Source organism: Rhinopithecus bieti, unplaced genomic scaffold (genome assembly GCF_001698545.2).
Source record: "Rhinopithecus bieti isolate Rb0 unplaced genomic scaffold, ASM169854v2 scaffold_1468, whole genome shotgun sequence".
Lineage (NCBI taxonomy): Eukaryota > Metazoa > Chordata > Mammalia > Primates > Cercopithecidae > Rhinopithecus > Rhinopithecus bieti.
The window spans coordinates 778,474-783,523 of record NW_016803561.1 but is presented as its reverse complement, the minus strand read 5'-3'; the positions used below and the strand labels follow the sequence as shown (position 1 = coordinate 783,523).

Sequence of the window (5,050 nt, the reverse complement as noted above, 5' to 3'; positions counted from 1 at the left end):
GGGGGGGGGGGGACGCTATTCAATAAATAAAATAGATAGTCCCTTACATATAAAGTAAAGAGAGTTTGGAAAAGATTATTTGTGTGCCACAGTCAAAGTGACTGATGAAGAAAGGAAAGGCTTAAGAAAGCAATGGGAACAGACTGCCTTAGAAGTAAAGTAGAGAAGGGTCCACCTCCAGAGTGCCAGCATGAGCTGCCCTGTTGATGCCATCCTCAGTGAAACAACCATAACTGGTACAAACTATAACAAAATGATCATTTTATGTTCTACAGGCAGGAATACAACACACGAGGAAATATTTGTTTAAGAAAATATACTAATTCACCTGCAGCCAATTAAGCCGACTGAGTTCCTTTCCTCATGGGGGCCCAGTGTGCAATGGCTGCAAACAGCAGCTTCCCTGGTAGTGATGCAGCCTGTTTGTTGTATGGGTTGCTCTAAGGGACCTTGGAGACAGTCCTTTCAGATGGATGTTCATGTTTCTGACCTTGCACTACCCCAGTGTAGGCTCCAAACAGGCATGCAAGGTGCCATTGGAAAGCCCCAGGGCACTGCGGCCAGGGTTCACATTGACCAAGTTATGTCCATCCGCACCAAGCTGCAGAACAAGGAGCATGTGATGGAGGCCCTGTGCAGGGCCAAGTTCAAGCTCCCCAGCCGCCAGAAGATCCACATCTCAAAGAAGTGGGGCTTCACCAAGTTCAATGCCAATGAATTTGAAGACATGGTGGCTGAGAAGCGGCTTATCCCAGATGGGTCAAGTACGTTCCCAATCGTGGCGCTCTGGACAAGTGGCAGGCCCTGCACTCATGAGGGCTTCCACTGTGCTGCCCCCTCTTAATACTCACCAATAAATTCTACTTCCTGTCCACCTAAAAAAGAAAAAATGCCTTCACTTCAATTACCCCTCTTTCTTACATACTTTGTCTGTTATTTTAGTTTTATCCTGATTCCCTCAATAAACATTATTAGTATATTATAAAAAAAAAAGAAAATATACTAATTCAAATGAATGCTGAGAGCCTGTGACACTTGAGCTACAACTCATTAACCACAGATTCCAGCTGACTGTGTTGGAATCTCTACTTTCAGTGAATATGGCTGAGAAGACAAAGCTACTGCTCTTCTCAACTCACCATCAATAGATACTGTATCTCACTGGAAATGGAAAGGCCATCAGCATTTATCTGCTTAAATGCTGAGTTCCAGAGGTTAAGATCCTGGTTAGTGTGACTAAGAGTTTATGGTTTCCTTTTCTACACCCAACCCCAACTCATAAAGCAGAATATTTACCTTAGTTTCAGCAGACCAAGAATATGTGGAGACAGATTACCTTAGCCCTAGCTTGCTTGTACTGTGGGGGTTTCACATGCAGAGGAGTCCAGAGGCTCTCACCTTCACCTAAGGCCTGGAGTAATGACTCAGATTTTGCCCCAGGGAAGACACAGTCCTAAAACTGAGTTCACAAACTCTCTCCAAGAAACTAATTTTTATTTAAGACATAATGTGAGGTAGTGCAAAACCAAAGGCAATCGTGTTGACAAATAAAATTTTGGGGGTAAGTATTTAAGAGAAGGTTGGTGTATATAGCAGAGCAACAAACTAATCCTTAGGCCAATTAGCTTACTGGAGAGAAACGGAGAAAAAAGCAGCTAAGAAGAGCCTGGGACAGGAGGAAAGTGTTAAAACATATCTCAAATACTAGTCTCACAAATAACTATTTTAGCTATTGGCACAGTAATTTATCTCAGAATTACTGTCTTTAAAAATCTGGAGAAAATATAAAACCATAACTGAAGGCACCAGAACATGACCAAAGACAGGAAGAAACTGAAGAAGACTGAACCCTTGAAAGAAGAGAATTGCACCTAGTGAGTAGAATTTTTTATTGTATGACTATTGCTTGAGGGTAATATCTGGTCGCCCATGCCGTTTTGTGTTTGGGTTGCTAGAGATCAAGTACAAAGCTGCAATTTCACTGGCTCAATAGAGTGTGACAATAACTGAAAGAATAACTAAAAGATGAGGGGAGAATATACTACAGCAAATACTAGAAAGAAACAGCTGTTTGATGTAGCTCAAAATGTTACAGTTTTGGTAGTTAGGTAGTTAGACAGGCATGAGTGGGGCTGGAGAGGGCTCTTCCCTCATCCACTAGGAATGTCAGGTTATAGTTCCGCAATGATCACATGACCTCTCTAAAAGTGATTCACGGCCAGGCACGGTGGCTCACACCTGTAATCTCAGCATTTTGGGAGGCCGAGGCAGGCGAATCATGAGGTCAGCATGTTGCGGGACAATCAGAGACAGGAGAGACTGAACAGAGTTCAGGAGAGCCCTTTATCATTAAGGTGATCACCGGTCACACTAGGGTCCAGAAAGTCTGAGCCCTGAACAAAGTGATCAGTCACCTTTTAAGCTGTTTGTGGTGAGAGTTACGTGCTGCAGGAAGAGTACTTGCAGAAGTGAGAACAAAGGCAGTTAATCATTCTTTTACATTTGTTATAACATATGTCTTACATCCTTGGGAATACATGTTTCTGCAACATTTGCTTCTCAACCTTGAAGAACTCACGGTACCTCTAGGAATGTGAAACGATAGAACACAGATAAGCCTCTCTGGGCAAAGAGGAGAAACAAGCAGTTAATATTTTCTTTCTTAACCCAGGCCCCCGGGTGGGGCTATATTACATTCTACCTCTAAGGAAAAGAATAAATTTCTTGGCCATTATACTTATAAAATTCATTAATTCTCCCTTCAAGAAGATCGAGAATATCCTGTCTAATATCGTGAAACCCCGTCTCTACTAAAAATACAAAAACAAAATTAGCTGGGCATGGCGGCGGGCGCCTGTAGTCTTAGCTACTCAGGAGGCTGAGGTTGGAGAATGGCATAAATCCGGGAGGTGGAGTTTGCAGTGGGCCGAAATCGGGTCACTGAACTCCGGCCTGGGCGACAGATTCACTGGCAGTGGCAACAGAGAAAGGCCAGTTCCTGATGGTCCACACTATTGCACAAAAGTGTTAATTGAATGCAGGCACCAGGGAGACACAACTTCCTGGACATGTTTATTAAGAGACAAAATGGCAGAGTATGACCTTCAGGGGTCAGTTCACCAGAAAAGTGAAGGAAGCCTCGCATGGACATGCCTACAACTTCCTAAACACACTGTGCCCTCACCTCCCAAGGGTAAGGGGGGCATTTTGCATGTAGGCAGTCCACCATAAGAGAGGAATATTGAGAAAGAGGACAGTCTGTAAAGTCTTAGGATTAAGGTTGAACATTGCACTTGGCCTTCACATGCCCACTTGAGTTTCTTCCAAACATACTTTCCTTTTTTTCCTGTTCTAAAGAACCTTTTTAAATAAACTTCCGCTCCTGAAACTTGCCTCAGTCTCTTTTTCTGCCTTACACTGCTCAGTTAAATTATTTCTTCTGAGAAGGCAAGAATTGAGGTTGTTGCCTGACCCATATGGATTCACGGCCAGTAACTCGGATACCTGCCACCCCTAAGAAAAATCTGCATGAAATCTTTACCCAGCTCCTTAACTAATACAGAAACAGTTCATGTACAGGAGAGAGCATGAGGATACAGAAGGAAGGCAGTAGCTGCAAGGCTGAGAGAGCTCAGCAGAGCCTTCAGCTGCTGTACACTCTAGGGAAGGCAGAGTTTAGAGTCGTAATCCTGCCATGTCATCTATCTGCTAAAGGTAGAATCAACATTCTTTAGAAAAAGAATCCAAAGGCTCAATAACCTATCCTTCACAATGTTCAGGTGCAATGCATTTTATTTAAACATGGAAAGAAATAAGAAAATTTGATCTACATGTTAATTTTGCACTGAGCTTGTAAATGTTTCAGCCAGTTCTGATAGCAGAGAAATAATTAAAAGGAGCCAATATCAATATATTTAAGAAGTTAAAAAAAAAAAAAAAAAGGCTAGGGCCACATGAATTAACAGATGGGGAACATCCATGGATAAATAGAAACTATAACAAAGCACCAAAGGAAAATTTTAAAACTAAAATTTGTATTATCTAAAATGAAAAAAAATATTGAATTTGCTTAATATTGGATTAGAGAGGGCAAAATAAACTATCAGCAAAATTAAAGTCATATAAACAGTAATTTATAAATTACTGAAAATACAGGAGAGAACACGTTTGAAAATAAAATGGAGTCTAGATGTCCTAGGATAGGAGATAAAGAATAGGGCAGAAAATTGTAATAAATGACTGACATTTTCCCAAACATGGTGAAAAGTGCAAATTACACACAGAAAGCTCAGCAAATCCGAAGAATTAATACAAAGCCAAAATTGCAACTTAGGCATGTTAGCTCAAGTTGCTCCACTTTGTAAAACGCCACCATTGCACAGACCTTGGTGAGATAGGAAAATTCCACTACAGCTTGGACCATGAGAAACATCCTCCTGGACAAGTCCCAGGCCTAACCGCCTGACCACAAGAAATTCCTTCCTTATCAGCGGCTAACCTCACTGCCCACCCCATTTCACAGCAAGCCCAGAGCTGCCCTGCTCGGACCTATAATTACCCATCTGTAAGCAAGGGCAGGCTCCTACACGAGCTGGTGTACCCCTCCACAGTTCCTTGTTCAATAAACCTGTGTTACTGTTGAGCTGCCAACTCTCTCACTCTTTCTTTTACCTTCACCTCCCTTTCAAAGCCTTACAATGAATATCTTAAGAGATAAAGAAAATATCTTACAAGCAAGTGAGAATGAAATGACTTCTTCTATACAAGAGAATGACTGTATGCATGGTATCTAACTTCTGGTCAGAGAAAACAAAAAGGTAGGCAGGAAGACAATGAAATGCTATCTTTAAAGTACTGAAAAAATTACCATCAATACCACCACCAATATAAAACCTGTCAGCTCAGAAATATATTATCCATCAAAAATATTTTTAAAAATGAAACTTAAGTTAAAAAAGACATTTCTGAATACAAACCTCTTATTTTCTTTGAGTTTCAATAATTCATTTCAGTGGACCTGCAATAAAGTAAATACAAAAAAAAAAAAAAA

The 5,050-nt window shown here is 41.1% G+C and overlaps 1 protein-coding gene and 1 pseudogene across 1 annotated transcript in view; one reads left to right on the top strand and one right to left on the bottom strand.

Moving 5' to 3' along the window:
• Positions 1 to 5,050, bottom strand: part of LOC108539741 (protein eyes shut homolog) — a gene marked incomplete at both ends in the record, with an annotated part of 872,682 nt that overhangs the window by 94,471 nt on the left and 773,161 nt on the right.
• LOC108539747 (60S ribosomal protein L10-like) lies at positions 334 to 874 on the top strand (annotated as a pseudogene).